The sequence below is a fragment of the Schistocerca nitens genome, chromosome 5, assembly GCF_023898315.1.
Source record: "Schistocerca nitens isolate TAMUIC-IGC-003100 chromosome 5, iqSchNite1.1, whole genome shotgun sequence".
Taxonomy (NCBI): domain Eukaryota; kingdom Metazoa; phylum Arthropoda; class Insecta; order Orthoptera; family Acrididae; genus Schistocerca; species Schistocerca nitens.
In genome coordinates, this window is record NC_064618.1 from 310,146,046 (window position 1) to 310,165,809 (window position 19,764).

Below are 19,764 nucleotides of genomic sequence, written 5' to 3' on the forward strand. Positions count from 1 at the left end.
TAAAATTCAAGGCAAAAAGATATGAATGATACGATTCGCTGATGACATTAGTAAAGTGACGAAGAATTACGTGATCTGCTGAACGGAATGGACAGTCTAATGAGTACACGATATGGACAGAGTGTAAATCGAAGAAAGACTAAAGTAATAAGAAGTATCAGAAATGTGAACAGCGAGAAACATATCAGGTTTGTTGATCACGAAGTACATCAAGTTAAAGAATTCTGCTACCTAGGCAGCAAAATAACCAATGACGGACGGAACAAGGACATCAAAAACAGACTAGCACTGGGAAAAAGAGCATTCCTGGACAAGAGAAGTCTACTAGTATCTAACAGGCCTTAATTTGAAGAAGAAATTTCTGAGAATATACGTTTGGAGTACAGCATTGTATGGTAGTGATACGTGGACTGTGGGGAAGACCGGAACAGAAGAGAATCGAAGCATTTGGGATGTGGTGCTACAGACGAATGTTTAAAATTAGGTGGACTGATAAGGAAAGAGGTGGTTCTACGCAGAATCGGAGAGGAAAGGAATATGTGGAAAACACTGATAAGGAGGCACGATAGGATGATAGGACATTGATATCAGGGACTGACTTCCATGGTACTAGAGGGAGCTGTAGAGGGCAAAAATTGCAGAGGAAGACAGAGATTGGAATACATCCAGCAGATAATTGAGGACGTAGGTTGCAAGTGCTACTCTGAGATGAAGAGTTTGGCGCAGGATGAGATGAGGTTGGCACTGGAGATGAATTCGTGGCGCGTCGCATCAAACCTTTCAGAAGACAGATGACTAAAAAAAGTCCCGCGAGGCAGGCAGGAGAACTTCTGTAAGTGTTTGAAGCGAACATGGAGAAGACACAGGATGACTTATTGAACTAAGAAATAATAGCGTCATAACTTAGGAGCGGTTTGCGTTGAAACGTTCAAACTGTACGGTTGGCAGCGGGATTTGATGAGAATTAGTATGCGCTGCATGATTTGGTTTATAGACAGTGCTCACTTTCGTCAATAAGTGAAATTGGCGCATTTCGGGGACAGAGAAATTTGGAAAGTTGACGGAAGTACAGCTTTGAGGGTCGGTCGTGAATCGTGCTTTGATTGCTCAGTCGACTGTTACGCCTTAACATGACGTTGAGGGATGCAGTGTGAGAAGCTACCCATAAAAGGCATGGTTGCAGGGAGACAGGATGAGCTTGAAGGGGAGACGGGAGGGACCTTGTTTATTCGTTTTTAACGTCGGCAAGAGCACTAACAGCGAAAGGCGAGGTTTCTGCGATCGAAAAAATGGTTCAAATGGCTCTGAGCACTTTGGGACTTCTGAGGTCATCAGTCCCCTAGAAGTTAGAACTACTTAAACCTAACTAACCTAAGGACACCACACACATCCATGCCCGAGACAGGATTCGAACCTGCGACCGGAGCGGTCGCGCGGTTCCAGACTGTAGCGCCTAGAACCTCTCGGCCACCCCGACCTCGGCCGGCTCTGCAATCGAGCCCCGGAAAAAAACAGGTAATCCACCAACAAGTTTCAAAACTACCAATGATTGCAGCAGCCACCGTTTTTATACTGTTTATATGTGTGATTCGAATTTAGTGATTTACAGCATTAAGTGTCTTTCCGAATGCATCCAAATCAGCCTTTAGTGGAGATTTTCTGGTGGGAACTACGGTCAGTATCGACGAAAGGCTATTGAACTCTTTGTAGCTTGTGTGACTACATAGTTTCAAGGGCGTCACTGACAGAGAACTGGAAAACCTCTGGTGTCAAACGGTCCCCCCAGGGAGACTGCGCATATCGATTGTGTAATAGTCGATGGCGGAACCTCAAAACAAAAGCGGCCCTGCGCGTGTGTGGCGAGAGGTTAACAAAGGCGTTAGCAGCGGGCAGGGCCGGGCCTGGCCCGTGGCATGAGCCGCGTGGCCCCGTTTCGTTTTCGCGAGCAGCTGCGGTGCACACCTGGAGCCGAACTGCCTGCTTAGCGGGGTCCCAGCTGGGTGATCTAAAAAAGCTGTGGTCGCCACGGGTGCATGGCCACATGATTCACACTGCTGGCCACTGAAATCATATGAAGTTTTAGTTATACCTGTGGCGCATAGCGTCCACTACAGTGGACAGCTGTTACTGGTCGTTTCTTTGGCATTTTCAATCAGTTCTGAGGCTCCAAATGCACACAGTTCACGTTAGTGGGCACTCCCTACTGGTGTTGTGTCCTGCATGCATTTTCAGCCTCACGACTGACTGAAAACGCCAGGGAATTGACCATTAAAAGTTTTCCACTGCAGTGAAAAACATGCACTGTGCACAGGGTTATTGTGCGTACACACTACAGTACAGTGGTGGAAACTCCAAGGTATTAACACGTTACTATGCCTAGAACGGTGTACGAAAACAGTCGGCATACGAAACAGCTTCCAGTCCCCTCAGAATGGACAAATATAGGCCCTGTGTGTTTTTCAAGGGAATCTTACACCGAAACAACCTGGCAGATTAAAACTGTGTACCGGACCGAGACTCGAACTCGGGACCTTTGCCTTTCACAGGCAAGTGCTCTACCAAGGTACTGGCACAAGTAAAGCTGTGAGGACGGGGGCGCGAGTCGTGCTTGGATAGCTCAGATGGTAGAGCACTTGCCCGCGAAAGGCAAAAGTCCCGAGTTCGAGTCTCGGGACGGCACACAGTTTTAATCTGCCAGGAAGTTCCATATCAGCGCACACTCCGCTGCAGACTGAAAATCTCATTCTGGAATCTTACACCATTCTCCCTGTAAAGCAATGACAAGTTCAGGGAACGATGGCGGAGGTGGACAGCGATCACCCAGCTATCAAGTAGACAAGAAAAACTCCATAACCTTGAGCCGGCCGGAGTGGCCGAGCGGTTCTAGGCGCTCCAGTCTGGAACCGCGCGACCGCTACGGTCGCAGGTTTGAATCCTGCCTCGGGCATGAATGTGTGTGATGTCTTAGGTTAGTTAGGTTTAAGTAGTTCTGAGTTCTAGGGGACTGATGACCGCAGCAGTTAAGTCCCATAGTGCTCAGAGCCATTTTTGAATCAATAACCTTGAGAGCTGGTGACTGTGATGGCCAGAAGAGATGCGACAGTTCGTCCTTGTGCTCACGGTGTGAGCTGCATGAACACGCTCCCTGTCGTGTTTGAAGACAGTATGAACATTGGAGAACAAACGTCGTATCATGGGACGGACAGCAAAAATGGTCACATAATCCTTGGCAGTAATGCAGCCTTGCAGAGTAACCATGAGGGCTCATGGAATACCACAATATGGCTGCCCAAATCGTCATCGAACCCCCGCCATGGTTCACACTTGGAACGTAAACTCTGCCAGAAGATGGAAACTGTGTGAAACAAGACTCATCCGACCAAACGCCTTTCGTCCGTTGCTTTTTCGTGGCTTCGGCAACACGGGTTCCTGATACGGGCACTTGCGTCACTAACGTGTGGTAATGGAACTGCAACTCGCCCTGCAATTTCATGCTTGTTGAGTTCGTGTTGCTTCGGTGCTGACAGGTTTCCCAAGTGCGACACCGAGTTCTGCAGTGACTTTTGCAGCTGTCGTCCTCTTACGGTTCGTCGCAATCTTCTTCAATGACTGTCCGTTACGATCACTCAACACATGCAACACCAGACACTTCGGCCCCTTGGTTATGGAAAGCACCAACCATACGAGCACCAACAATTTGCCCACGTTTGAATTCACTTAGCTCCGATATAATGCCCTCACAGCTACACAGACCAATGGTCTTACCTCGACTGACACGTGCAGCATACTGAGCCGTCGTTCCTGGTCAAAACAAATGCACAATCTATAGGCTTAGCTACCATCTGCATTAATGTTCAAGCATACATTTCTCGTGGTGTTTCCGCATTTTTGTCCAACCGCTGTAGGAAGAACACAGGATTAAATCTGTTGATAATTTGGGGGTATACCGAATGTGAAGTTAATACACGGAGCTGCCGTCTCTGGCAGCAAAAACAGTTGCGCATCGAGTCTGAATGAGCTTTGATAGAAGACACCGGTATGTCAATCATTCTGCTAAAACTTTGTGGCAGATTTCGTCAGTTATAGTAGCTGGCCAGTGCTGCCCGGCTCTCTGTGAAGGGTAGTACAACAACAATCCAACACTGTCTGAACCGAAGTAGTTTAGTACAGCACATGCAATAGGCAGCATTGTACTATCTAGTTTGAAGATAACGTCATGAAGACCTCTAAATTCGGCACATTCACAGGCCTTCACATCAGAAATGTAATGATTGTTGTAGAAGTACCAACTTTGCGGGGCAGAGGTGATTGTGTTGTGCGTTCAATGGCATCCGATACTAACAAGCCAGGTACTGCCCTGTGTTTCGTTGATGAATGCAGCCTGGCAACGTTCGTGCTCCTTGGAGCTCCACACAAGAATAAGAACATCGTTATTTAGTACGTGCAACAGCGACTCCTATTAAAGGACGACGTGGTGCAACACCTGCGTAGTGTTGGCGGTGGACGCTCCTCCCTGCCCCCATCAACGTGAGCCGCAACAATGGTCGCCGTGCTGACTGGTGGTAGAGCACTTGCCATCGTCGCATAATCAATGTGGCTACTTCACTTGCTGCTAACAATATATTTCCTGAGAAGGTAAATGAGGTGGCTGTAAGATCTTGTAAATCTAAGATAACAGTGTCTGTCCTCTCGGGCGTTAGTCGCGTGGGGTCATTGAAATCGTGTGTGGTGTTGAGTATGGTCCTCCTGACCACATCGATTCCACATTCGCATGACAGTTGTGGGATCCCGACCAATGCGAACAGCCACCTTGCGGAAAGCTAAACCTCAGTCTCGATAGGCTACCATCCTGCCACTGGAGTATTCTAAGTTCTACGAGTGTTGTTCCATAACTAACGCAACACATTTCTATCGGCCAATTTCAGTTGAAAAAATGAGGTATTTGTTTTGGGACGACGCGGAATATTCCCGCTTCAGCCCCTATAGTTTCGATAGGAGGCAACGCCATACATAGCCTTCAAAATGGCGTCTGTAATGGAGGTGGATTCCAAGGAGAGCGCAGTCATCGAGTTCCTTTTGGTGGAGAGCATCGCAAATATTCATAGGTGCCTGCAGAATGCCTACGGAGACCGGGAAGTGAACAAAAGCACGGTGAGTCGTTGGGCGGCGCATCTGTCATGATCACAACAAGGTCACGCAAAACTGTCCGATCTCCAGCGCACCGGCCGACCGCACACAGCTGTGACTCCTACCATGTTTTAACGGGCGAACACACACAATCGAAGTGATCGATGGATCACAATTTAGATCTCATCTGAGAGGAACTCACAAAACTTCGCTAGACTATTATTCAGCCACCCTACTGCTCGGATCTGGCACTTTCCGGCTTCCATCTGTTTAGACCAATGGAGGATGCACTCTGCTGGAAACAGAACATGGTTAATGGGGCGTTTATTGATGCAACAAGACATCGACGAATAGAGTGATATCTTACGGGCATACAGGCCGTCCCAGTAAGACGGCGTAATGCTGTTACATTGAACGAAGATCATGTTAGAAAATATAGTATTGTAGCACAAGAGTAGGGTATAATAAGGTGTATTGGAATCCTGAATAAAACCAGCCTACTTTCAGAAGAAAAATAGGTTGCATTACTTATTGAAAACCCTCTCGTACTGCTGTAAGTCGTTTGTTGGGGCAGGTATTTTGCAGCAACAGTTTGTGAAAGCGAAATGAGGGACAGCGGCAGAGCACATGCCATTTTTAACAGCTGCATTCTGCTCGAATATACAACAAACAGGGAGAAGGAGACATCCGACGAAACAGTGCAATTACCAACCGCCTCTTGCCTCGTGCTTTGGAGAAGCCGCATATGAAGCGCCAGTCATTGGCAGCAAGGATGGAATATTACGGTTAACGTATCGTCGTCGATAGAAGACGAAGCATAAGCTCAGTTTGGGGAAGGCTGCCGTGTCTTCTCAAGGGAACCACCCCTGCATTAGCTTTAACCGACTTAGGGAAATTACGGGAAACCTAAACTGGTGGCTTGATGGGGATTTTGACAGCTCTCCTTCGGGATACTGGTGTCTTATCCATTCGCCACCTCGCTTGGTGCTAGACACTAAAAAACGAAGCCTGTTGCTGTTATTCACAGCGTATGCGTGAAAGACAGTTTTCTGTCAAGAAGTCCATCACACGTAAATCGCCGAATCACTGTTGTTGACGCGAGAAACAATAGCGTAATAGTCACGTGCACGTCATCCGCGAATATCAGTAGCTATGCTGGCGGAAATGCCCTGGCCAAGGTTGCAGCGGAACAAAACAGCGTGATTTATTCTAGTGAGTCAGTCTGCGAGCATTGTTCTCTGCTACAGGCGCGTTCCGACAAGGATACCGTCGGATTGAATGCAGCACCACACCTCATCTGGCCTCAACTACGATCAGCTGCCGTTAACTGCTCATCTTCGTCTCATTCACCAGTTTATCTACTTCATTCTAGAAGCAGCAATCTTGTGCAAGTTACGAGAATTTGCCGAGTTAAGTTGTCAGACTCCAGTGCCCCGCTGTTACGTAAACCAGTAGTCACTGCAAGGTTGATTTGGTCGCGATTGTGCTTTACTAGGCATGCTCCGGTTGGATAAGATATGCCCTTGCTTTCCTCTCGACTTTAAATCAGCTCAGCTCATTCGATTACGTGCAGTGAGAGGAGAGGTTCAGAGAGATGATGTATGTTCGCGTTCAAAGTCAAGCTACGAGTGATTAACAATTTTTCCTGTACAAAAAGTATTAACAAAACTGGGAAAATATATTAAGTTGCCAAACGTGGTGATACCATCCTAGATAGCATCACAAACCTTTGAAAAAATGAAATACTGCAACAGACTGTCATGTGACGTGGTTACTATTCACGCTATACCTTCCTTTCAGTACAACAAATGTTTCTTTTCGAAAATTTTCTTTCATTTCCGATGTGGTTCGTGACTTATCCACCAACAACCTTCACTGATATCAATAGAATTATGAAAATTCTAAAGCACAGAAACTCGGATGGTGTTAATGATATTTCAAACAGAATTCTGAAAAGTAGTTGTAATTTAAAAAGTAATGTCGTAAGTGATACATGAAACGCAACATTTGGCACAGGGAATTTTTCGAAACCGATTCAAATACGCAGTTGTTAATGAGCTTCATGAGAAAGGTGGCGAGACAGAATTATCGTCCTGTTTTCTTACTGATATCTTTTTCCAAAATATTAGAGAAAGTAATGAATTTCATGTTAGTCAGACACTTTGGTATCACAGTTTGGATTCCAGATGGCCTGTGCGACTGAAAATGCTACTTATACGTTCACTCATCAAATATTACAAGCATTAAATAATAAAATATATCCAATTCGTATTCTTGTGGACGTTCCAAGACGTTACACTCTTAGAAAAATCTGAAATCTTATGGAATTTATGGCTTCACATAGAATTTCTTTCAATTGTACTTGACAAACAGAACGCAAGAAGTTGTGCTGAATAATCCATACAATACTGGAAGGGTAGAAAATTTTAGTGACTGGGGAGCAGTCACAAACGAAGTCACAGGTTTCAATAATTGGTCTACACTTATTGCCAGAGGTTGAAAATACCGCTAGAGTTGTAAAGTTCTTTTATTATCACACGACCGGTTTCGGACTCATACGCTCATCTTCAGGTGTCGTAACTTGGTGCTGTGGCCCCTGAGCGCCGCGGTGGACGTGTACAAAGCGCGGTGTGCTACCTACGAGCGCAGAACAGGGAGTTCAAAAAAAATGGTTCAAATGGCTCTGAGCACTATGGGACTTAACTTCTAAGGTCATCAGTCACCTAGAATTTAGAACTACTTAAACCTAACCAACCTAAGGACATCACACACATCCATGCCCGAGGCAGGATTCGAACCTCCGACCGTAGCGGTCGCGCGGCTCTAGACTGTAGCGCCTAGAACCGCTCGGCCACACCGGCTGGCAACAGGGAGTTCTGTATAATGCTGAGTTGCGGATGTTCCTCCAACAGGATTGTTTGCTTTGTGTACTTATTGCTTATATGTGAATGATCATCCACTAACGTTCATCAAGCAGAATTTTAATTTCCTGCAGACGATACTGCTGTTATAACAAATCCCGTTACAAAACAGAAGAAATTTTTAACGTTTTTCAGAAGCATAATAAGTGGTCTCTGCAAATGGACTCTCGATAAATTTTGAGAAAATAGTCATACAAACAACTGATGTAGTACATGAACAGGAATCACTAAACAGAGTAGACTGCTCCAAAGTTTTTGGTGTACATGTTTATGAAAACTGTAACTGAAAGAAGCGTGTTGCTGAGCTTCTCAAACAATTTACTTCAGCTCCTTTCGCTCTTCGTTTAATTGTTAGTCTTTGAAACAAATGCATCAACCTCCTGACTGACGTATTCAGCATATTTCCACTCGGTAATGTATGGAATAATCTTCTGGGATAACTAACCACTCAGACTTAAAACTACTGATTGTAAAAAAGAGTAGTAAGGATAATATATGGTGTTCTCCCACAGACGTCACGCAGGTAGCTCTTCAAGAAGCTATGCATTTTAACTGTGCTGTCACTATACATATATCCGTTACTGAAATTCGTCAAATAATCCATCACAATTTGGGAAGAATAGTGATGACCACGCCTTCAGAACTAAGAAAAGATTGCCTTTATTACCCATTATTAAAGCTGTCAATGTCTCAGAAAGGAGTCAATGTGCAGCAACCAAAATTTTTGGCCATTTGGCCAAGATTATCTCTATTCCACGGACGAATTTTATTTGAAAACTGGTGGGCTGTACAAGAAAGTATAGTTGTATGAGTGTGACTAAAAAATTCTGTGTTCATTAATGTTAACACTAATCGTGTTAACATATTCTGTAAACTGACTCGTTCCACATCATTTCGATATCGGACTCTCAAGTGCTCTATGGAGCGAATAACCACCCAACGAAATGAAACAGATCGAATCTGTCTAATAAAATGTGTTTGTCTACAATCAATGTTACAGTCGTTTCTAAACACGGAAGATTATTTTTGGAAGATTCAAATGGCTCTAAGCACTATGGGACTTGACATCTGAGGTCATCAAGTCCCCTAGAACTTAGGTTAGTTAGGTTTAAGTAGTTCTAAGAACACACACATCCATGCCCGAGGCAGGATTCGAACATGCGACCGTAGCAGCAGCGCGGCTCCGGACTGAAGCGCCTAGAACCGCTCGGCTATGGCGGCCGGCTTTTTGCACGACTTAAGCTGCTTCTATCAGTGGTATATTTGGGACTGGCTTTCAGTTCATTTCAGCGCTAACGTAAATAACGAAAACTAGCCTCGCATTTGCCAACATGAAAGTAAGATATTATTCTAGAGTGAAGATCAGAACCGAATAAGGGACACTTGCCGCTGCAATGGAGAAGCTGGCAACTGAGCATACTGTTAGATCAGTTGGGGCTGACTTACGTAAGAAGCGCGAGGTCAGTTTTCACAAGCCCGGTCGGAGAGGCTGGTCTGGCCTGGACAGGTAGAACAGGTTGCGAAGACTCGTTCCTTGAACTACGGGCAAACACAGGACATCTGCTGATGCGTAGGCAGCCCGCGATGCAGAGCATCGCTACTGCGCGCTCTGTGTGGTAGGTTATCAAGTTATTCAGACACCACGAACATAGCCAACGAGAATGGTCAGATTTTTAGTACATTTTAATCTGAATTTGGGTGATAGTTAAATATTCGCACTAGCTTACTGCCAAGGATATTATGCTTTCCCTAGAAATACAAAGCTGATGCAGATTTTTTTAACACTTTGGCAATTTTCTATCAATCACATTTCTTTTCCTTCGGGATTTGTGCTGTGGATATCTCGGAACCAAGCAACACGCATGAAGTCCATATTATTCCATCACCAACATTACATTCTCTTCAGACCACTTTATCATTCGCGCACCTCATAACAAAAGTAGACCGGGTATCAGACGAAAGCTTTCTGTAAGCCCACTACAGCTAGCGCTGAGGCGGAGAAGACACTAACTTCCTTCGATAGTTCGGTAAAAAGACTGACAATCAGTGGAACGCGAGCGAGCACGCGAATGCGAACTGAAGATGACCGCTCGCGCTAGCCTACGGTTTCGATGCTGCTTATTCGTTGGCGTACCTCTTGCGGCGCGATCACATCTGATAGATGAGAGGCTCATGGGCAGTGTAGTAATGGTAACTGTGACACGAACATCTGCACAAGGAAACTGAATTTCTCCAAAACGTCCAGTGTAAATTAGGCTCTTATCTGCGCAAGGTGAGCTAAGAATTTTTAACATTTTGTAGCCCTGTCAGCAACTGTGATAATTGAACATGTAGCATGTCAGCCTCAGTTGCAGATAGACACCAAACTGTACCCAGGTTTCAGCCAAAATAATTTGGCCTTCTTCAAAAGCGGGTGACACTTGGCATGCAGTAGTTTAGTGTTGCATCCACCCACGAAAGTTTAACATTTCTAGCTCCAGAATAAAAATGATAAAAGTATGACAAAAAGATTTGAAATATAGTTGGTTTAACAGGGGGTAGGACGTAAAACGGGCCTATTTTGAGCAGGAGAGGCACCACAGGATATTTTAATTTCCATGGTCTATACTTTTACAAATGAATTCATAAAACCGTCAGCATGACCAGGAAGGATTCGGGATTCGCCCGTAGCAGTGGAAGTTCAAAAACGTAAACAAACAAAATTTTTACATGTGAAATTTCATTTTTTCACTTACTATTGGCTGCATTTGTTGCTATAGGTACATTTTTCTTCATAAGAGATTCTTCGATGAATTTTGCATTGCTTATTAAACACAAACTCCTTAATGCAAAACTCTAGAATTTCCCCAAATCTATTAAGATTTGTGGTAAAAATTGAGATAATTAACTACAAAATTTGAGTTTTTTCTAAACATGAAGTTTAGAACGTAACAGCTCATTCACTTTTTCATAACTTCTAGAGTTTCACACACATGTAAGTATGGTTTGTGCGCTGTGCAAAATTAATCTAAGAATCTCCTACTTATGAAGAAAAGTGTATCTATAGTAACAAATGCAGCGCGTAGTAAGAGAAAAAAAATGATGAAATTTCACATCTAAGAAAAACTTATGTTTTTGAACTTCCACTGCTATGAGTGTTAATCCTGCATATTTCCTGGTCATGCCGACAGTTTTATGAATTTATTTTTGAAAGTATAGACAGTGGAAATTAAAAGTGTCCTGTGATGCCTCTCCTGCTCCAAGTCGGCACGTTCGACGTCCAATCCCCCTTAAATACACCAGTAGCACGATAGCAAAATTATAAACATTTAACGTTGCCTTAACTCCCTGGGAACTAATTAAACTATGCTCATTTACGCTAACCAAACTAAATAACAATTCATTTCACTTGTAATTTTTTAAGTTCCAGAGAAGAACACCTTAACTGAAACACGCTGTACATATTATCCCTGCGAATTTAATCCCAATTACAAGTAAGTTAATCTTTACCTTACCCACTACTGGAATTTAGCCTGTACAGCTGCTTCGCTGGTCCTCCCTTTCCCCCTTGTCTCCAGCTGCAACTTCCAAGGGACCGCTGCGTAGTAAGACACTTCATGCCAGCAGCGAGTCGTAGCTAATTTGCACCCTCGTTTTCCACTGTCGCCTATGAACTCTCGCAGCCGGACACAATTTTGCTTGAGACAGTCCACGATTACTACAAGGTAGTTTATCGGCCCCCAAAGGTTACACATATCTAAACTCTGCTTTCGGTAAACGATGGTAAAGAATTAGTGTCGTCTGCTTTCCGGTTAACGCTTCATTTATGGCAAGGAACTGTAAATTTTAAACTGAACTGTGTACACTAAATGGCATTCGACATAATGAAATAGTATAACCTCTCATGGGTATGATGAAATTTCAGCTGGGATTACTAATATCAGTGCACTAAATATTAGTTCTGTACCGACTCACCTGTGCATGGTTTCTCATGGCAGACTGAAAAACTGCATATCATTTTATGCAAAGGGTGAAAGATCACAAAATTACCGACCAGTTTCTTTGCTTCTAATGTTTTGAAAAATTGTTGAAACAATGCACAGGAGAGTAGAGGAACATCTCAGAACACACAACTCAGTGTCATATTCGTTTTCTGTGAGTACTCCTTTCCTGAAGCCAAGTTGCAACTTACTCTCCTGCCTGTGAGGCACTACCAGGACTAAACGGTATCTTCAGAACAGTACGTATTTTTGTCAGTTTAACAAAAACACACGACTGCGTGGACCACGCATGGCTTTTTGCTTAAGTTTGAACAATATGGATTGAGCGAAACAGGTGAACAGCAGTTTATTAAATACCTGTAATGTGTGTAAAGTGAAAAGCAGAAGGCTGTTCTCCAGAGTCAACAAGCAGGGCAGGAGTTTGGATCTAACTGGGGTCATGTAAAATGGGTGGGGGGGGGGGGGGGGGAGGTTCACATGACTGTTCTGGATTTACAGCTTTTCTTTATACATGGTGTCCCATCTATCTCTGCCACCTCATCTAGATCTGAAACGAAATAAAATGTGAAAAATACAATTGGCCAGGAATGCACCTACGTCGGGGACTCACTCAATGGGCAGGAAAGCACAATCCATAAATGTAAGCAAACATCCCTTTTAACACAAAGTTAAATTTCTTAAATGGCACATGTTTTCCTTTAGAAATGGAAACTTAGACGCACAATTAGTGACGGTCAACTTATTTCTCGTTTCTAAACCTCATAACTTCTCGAATACGCAGACTAGAGGATGGCAACAGCGACACACGCTTCGGGACAATGCAGGCATCCCACATTACAACATTACAGCAGAAACTGTGGCATATCTAATCTGCCAATCCCTGGTGACTGGGAGCCCGTTACGCTTGAACTTGCATTGACAGTATCCGTTGGGAAGAGGCTCCTTACAGGGAGATATACTACTGTGCACTTCTTGTGTGGATTCGTTTTTCCATAGCCACAATTGACCTGTACGTCCCGTACCTGTAAGTTTGTTGGGGAGAGGGGGGGCGATGGAGGGAGGGAGATATATAGATATATAGATAGAGAGATATTCAAGATTATCAATAGTGCTTTCAGCTGGAATCTTTCTGAAGGCACCACTGATGCTTATCAGGACACTTTGCTACACATTTCTCATATGTTCTCGGGTACACTTTTTCGGTGCTCTTACACGCCTACGGCTTAACTAATGACGACCGTCAACACTCCAACATGATGTATTTTATTTAGGTTGTACTTTATCAAGCGGAAGTTCGCGGTCGCCTTTGCATCATAATCGGAGGCATTTTCGCGTATATCGCTCACGTGGGAATTATACGTGGTTCTTTGGTAGAGACGGACGTGTAGATATAGACACTTGCATGTATTATATTATTTATTACTATTATAAAATCGTCTATCCTTGTGGTGAACTTTCTGCTTCTGAGATAATCTGATTTCAGTATAGTCTAGCTAGTTGTCAAATTAAATCTTCAGCGTACCTTTCCGGTGTAAATTCCAGATTCTGCTACCAGTAGCGACTAGACTGTATGGAAGAGGGTAAGCTCTGAACTACCATCTAAGGAACTGCTCTATCACCCGAGAAGAAAATTCGTAAAGGCGGTGTCCATTAGTTTGAAGTATCGGAAATGCGATAATTGTTAAAGGTCTGGCCTATGCAAGTGAAATCTGCTGTCTTACAATAAATTCGCTTCGGAACCTAAACGCTTTTTGTATAACCACGAGCCACGTCCAGATCAGGTTGTTGCTATCACGGTGATCGAACGTTCTCTGTAGCTGCTCGTGACAGAGGTACATTTGAAGCTGGCGTATTTGCTGCAAGAACGTGTAACGAACAGATAAGAATCCACACGCGAATTGCACAGTAGTATATTCCCCATAAGGAGCCTCTACGCAACAGGTACTATCGATGCAAGTTCACGCCTAGCGGGTTGCCAGCCACAAGGGTTTCGCAGACTACACATCCCGCTTAAGCACCCAAATTCAATATCAATAGTTAAGTTCGACAGACACTTAAAGAAAAGGCAAAAATAATCTTTACAAGGATTATGTGTTGATTGAGGGATTAAGAACGAAACAGGGCGTTAGAAAAGTTACACAAACCAACTATATCGCCGCGGGAAAATTCGCACAATTACAGGAAATCAGGTGGGCTTATGACGCGATGGGCATAAACAAAGCTTCTTGTCAGTTTATTTCCTCTATCTAGTGCGTTGTATATAAAGTAGAATTAATCTTTTGAGAAGTGACGTGTTGCGCTTGGAAAACTGCGTCCATTAAGTGATACTGAAAGATAAAGCGGCGAACAATGGTAGCATGTTCTTTGTCTCTAATGTGAACTGAATGAGATACCACAAGCTGCTTTGTCGTCATGTGTAGCACTCCAAAAGTAATCTCAGTGATGTGGAGTGTTTAACTTCTGACACGTCCAAGAACGGAGCGGAATAAGAAAGCGAGTTCATCTCCGTATATAGCGACAATGTAAAGGGAGATCTCTTAGCTAGAAAAACCCATTTCTGCGAATGATGCAGCAGAACATACAATAAATCATGTAGTAAACGGAGTCCATTTTAGAAATGTGAAATAATTCAAATTTAGGTCGAATACATTTTATTACAAATAATAATTAGACCCTTTACGTTTTTTAAAATATACCTTTCGATTAATTAGAAGTCGACAAGTTACTGTTTCTATATCATTTTTGTCCATGTAGTACAGAGAAAGACGTTTAACATACCAACTCTAGTTTGGAGAGTTGAAAGGCAGGGGATTACTTCCAACACGACCTACAGTTGTCAAAGTGAAAAAGAAATATGAACGATTAGGATTTAAAGTCCCGTCGATGAAGAGAGATTTGAGCACAAGCACGGATTGGGAATAGATGCGGACGGAAATAGACGGATCCTTGTCAACTTAGTTCGATTTGCGACAAAGGCCCTCCGGTAGGTTGTGACGACTATGTGAATAACGAGCTCATCTGTTTTACGGTTTGGTCACTAATAACAGTCCACCATCAGATCATCACATATAAGGGCGTAATACACAGTACCGTGCCACATGGTTTTTGTCTTAACACTGGTGCTCAAGTAGCAGCAATGATGCAACAGGTGCTGAACCGACAGCAATGTTAAAACTGAAATCACATGATATGATACTGTGTATCAAGTTTTCATATTATGTTCTGCTGATGGGCTACACAAATTTTCAACACCAGGTCGAGTGGTGTTATTAGCGACCAAACAATGCAGTGAAAGACGGGCCCATTACTTTTCAAATTAACCATCCCAGCACATTCCTTAACTTAAAGAAGCCGCGGAAGACAATTACGAGTGCTCGGACCAGGATATGTATTTGCTAATACGTGGCTAACCACAGAGCCTTTCTTCGAAGTGAAAGAACATGTGGTTAAGCGTTGTCACACCTCTGACAGGATGATTAGAGAGAAAAGATTACTAATAATTTCTACACTAGAGTTTTCATTGTAGTGAGAAATAGTATCAGCTGGTTATAACCACTGGCTGCAAAGTTCTAAGAGTTTATATAATGCTGAGTCCCACGACACAGACAGGCAATAGAATCTCACCAGCATTAAAGCATTAAAATTTCTGACACTAGAAATCCCTAAAAGACGCAAACTATTTTCCGAAGCAACTCTAGAATCTGGAACAGGTCATTTCGCGACTATTGCTCTTTCTTACATAGCTACCAAAGCACGCCTCAGGGTCCAGCTCATTTTGCCAACTCCATAAAGCGGTTGTGTCTACGTTAATCGGAGGTTCAAACTAAATGTAAACGAGCACATGTTCAGCGACTGTTCATCGGTCGCAGTGCATATCTACCGCCTCTTTTCAAGCCATTTGACATACAACCTACTTTTCTATGCTAATGATATCTGGAGCACTCCAAAGCTTTCAAAGTCCTCAATACTCGATAATCACGGTGCTAAGTGTTGAACCATGTAACTATTTAAAATCTCGCAGTATGGAGAGTCACTGTCTTTTGCGACACTCCTGGTCATGTGGTCTTGTTCGTATGCTCTGAAAAATGTGTGAAGTTCCGGGGAGAAACAGACGAGTGATTGCTGCAGACAGGACTTAACACTTTTCGTACGTTTCACGCATGACTATTTTCTTGTTCCTTCTCTCAATTTCATAGGTTGCATTAACTAGATAATGTGGGTCATGCACTGTTACTGAATTTTATCATTCTTTTCTTGCAAATGAGTGCCGCAGGGTACGAGGGGCCCTGTGATGGTCACGTTCCTCCAACCACTTCTCGCCTCTGCGTAATTCTAGCGTTAGCGATAACAGAGGGCGCTGATTATGTACAGCACTATGTTTTCTTTCATTGTGTCTTCTTTAGCGGTTTGTTTTGTTGTTTTTAATATTATCCTGTGCACTATCAAAGGTGTTTATTACTTATGTCGTCATCTAGAATATTGGCACTTGAGCATATGTTAACTACTGTCTCTGTACTCTTCCTCTTTTTAACAATCTGACTTTTGTCGTGTTCTATTTTATCGCTTTTTATTATTGTAATGCCTTTTACACGTTATAAGCTCATTACAGACTTCAACTATTTTTTCCCACTTTATTTTACGCTGTTCAAGTAATTACTGAAAACTAGTGTGTGCCGACATTAGCGACATCTGGTGAATTTACAACACAAACATCTTGTGGGTACTGTACGGCAGCTTGTTTTGAACAGTAGTGGTACTGACTACATGACTCGTGCATATGATGTTATTTATATATATTTGACGATGCTGGTGCTGATTTTGCATTTAACACTTGACGATGCCACTATGGCTGCAGTACATTAGGACTTTGTTTTTATAAAACAGGTATGCCTCTTCATACTTAAAGCGCACAAATGTATATATTTGTCAGCAGTGCTTTTCATTATGGTCTATGTATTGTTTTTAAGCTGCACACAACCTGCAAGTTAATATGTTTTCCCATTTTTTGCTGCAGATCTGATGGTCATTATAAACCGAAACTGGTAAACTCAACAAAAAGCTTGTGACCGTAGACGTAAATTAAAGGAAACTTAACACTTGTCATGGGTGGAAGAAGAAATTGGTTCAGGCCTTAGAAGCCAAAGGAAACCAGTTATGTATTGATATTTACGAAAACTAGCAGAAAATTTAGAGCAACGTTCTCGAATTTTAGTTTGGCTTCTGCCTTACTTCTTACGTCACATCAGTCGACTAATAAAGTCTCATTGTCCAATAAAAGCGATATGCACAGTTTTTCAACGTGTAGACTGATCGAGTTTGATACGAGGCAGTATGAGGAGACAGGAAGAGGCGTTATTGCGTAGTTAACGCGGATAGCAGCGCAGCACGTCGCTTCCGGGATATCATACGGGTCGCCAGCAGGTGGTGCGGTCGTTTCACAAGGTAACATACGGCTTCCTTTCTCACAGCACTTCTGTCTTCGTATGAAGCCTCGCTGCGCTACGAGCTTCATAGCAGCTATGTGGAACGGCGAAGGAATCAATCCCGAATTCCAAAGTGATACCAGCAGTCCAGCTAGTGCAATGACTGCGAAAAAAATGGGGTATAATGGTCGAGCAACTCCTCGTAAGCCACACCTTTCTGTAATCAGTGTTAAGCGATGCTTCAGGTGGTGTAAACAGCGATGCCACTGGGCAGTGCATGGCGGGTAACGAGTGCAATGAACCATGCTATTTCTCGGGGCAATTCGATAGAACTTTATCCGGAGACCATACATTAGAGGTGGTGGCGTTACGGTACAGAGCAGTTTCTCGTCATTAGGATGGTCTTCTCATTGCACTTTCAAAAAATGCGAAATGAAAAAGGGTAGCAATTTTACGACATTGTGTACTCTGTCACCGGCCCGCATTGCCGTTTAATGAAAAAAAAATACGAGCTTACGGAGTATCGGAGCAGACTTGCGATTGGATTCAAGACTTTCCTGCAGATAGAACTCAACACGTCGTTCTTAGCGGAACAAAATCGACAGATGTAAAGGTAATATCTGGAGTACCACAGGGAAGTGTGATAGGACCGTTGCTGTTATATATATATATAAAGGATCTAGTAGAAAACATCGGATGCTCTTTAAGGCTATTCGCAGATGATGCAGTTGTCAATACCAAAGTAGCAATGCCAGAAGGTAGGAAAAATTTGCAGAACGACCTGCAGAGAGTTGATCAATGGTGTAGGCTCGGATAGTTGAACTTTAACGTATATAAAGGTAACGAAATGCGCATTCATGGGAAAAGAAATCCTCTACTGTACAGCTACACTATTGATGACAAACAGTTGGAGACAGCGTCTGCCGTAAAATATCTAAGCGTAACTATCCAGAGCCGCCTTAAGTGGAATGATCACATAAAACAGTTAGTGAGAAAAGCAGACACCACACTCAGATTCATCAGAAGACTCTGAAGGAAATGTAACTCGTCCACAAAAGAAGTGGCTTATAAGGCGTTTGTTCGCCCGATTGAGTGTTAAGGGGCTCCGGAAAGGCTCAAAATCATGAAAAGTTCAATTTTTACTTTTTTGCGTTTCCTGAATCTGCAGACTATTACCTTTTAATAGATATATAATTTATTCAATTCCGAAGACTACAACTATTTTTAAATTGTTTGTGAAATGTGTTCTACATGGGCGTGACCCACTGTGGCGCTGTTAAACTGCTGTCAAATGGTGTTATTATTAACGTCCGTGTTCATCAGGTACATTTTAGTGATGTGAGAAAGTATGTGTTGTGGCTAACCTGTGATGGTTCAATATATATCGCTGGGTGATTGTCGATTGTTTCATGTTTATTTACTCTGTCGTTATCTCGAAAATATTCGTAATTAATTCTGTTTCTTGAGTCTCTGTTTTGTTGAAGTATAATAATAAGTAAAAGTAAAGTTATTAGAAATCCTCTGAAGGCTTTTAAGAAAAGGAGAAATGTTGGAAAGCCAAAGGTATGTGTTATTACTGTAAACAATAAAGACTATGAAAATCCCCAATATAGCTTGTGTCCCAAAGAAGAAGACAGTTGGTGTAAATATAACAAAGGGTTGCTAACTGGTGCAGTGTACACTCATAAGCATAGTCTGCCTCATGCAATAATGGAGGTGATAAAACCTATTTTCAGAGACTTTGCAGCACCTGAACTGTTGAAAAAGTGTATTCACGGTAAAACTCAAAACCCCAATGAAAGTGTAAATAGTGTTATATGGTCGAGAATCCCCAAGACTGTATTTGTTGGAATAGAAACACTTCACTTTGGTGTGTATGATGCTGTTGAGACTTTCAATGATGGCAACATTGTAAGGTGCAAGGTATTTAGAAATATGGGAATGAAGATAGGTTTTAACATGGTACGAGCGATGCTTGCTTTAGACAAGGAACGCCTTCGGGCTGCAAACAGGGCTGTAAAGAGTCTAGAAATACAAGCAAGAGTAAACAGGAAGAGGAACAAGAGGAAGCTAGAGGAGGAGTTTGCAGAGGATGAATATTTGTTTCAAACTTTCAGTAAATGTTACACAGTACCTTCTGCATAATTTAACACAGCCTTTTTCCAAAAAACTGTATATTTTTCAATATATAAATAAAAAATTGCAAAAAAATGTTGTGAATTTTCATTACGATTGAAAAAATCATCTTTAATAACTGAACTAAAATTTTGTAAAATCCCTGTGTTAAGTTGTAGCCCATATTCCAATAAATAA

At 42.7% G+C, this 19,764-nt stretch overlaps 1 protein-coding gene across 2 annotated transcripts in view; it reads right to left on the bottom strand.

The window, feature by feature from the left end:
* Positions 1 to 19,764, bottom strand: part of LOC126260792 (BCL2/adenovirus E1B 19 kDa protein-interacting protein 3) — a 313,008-nt gene that overhangs the window by 58,938 nt on the left and 234,306 nt on the right. The gene's annotated exons all lie outside the window — the stretch shown is intronic.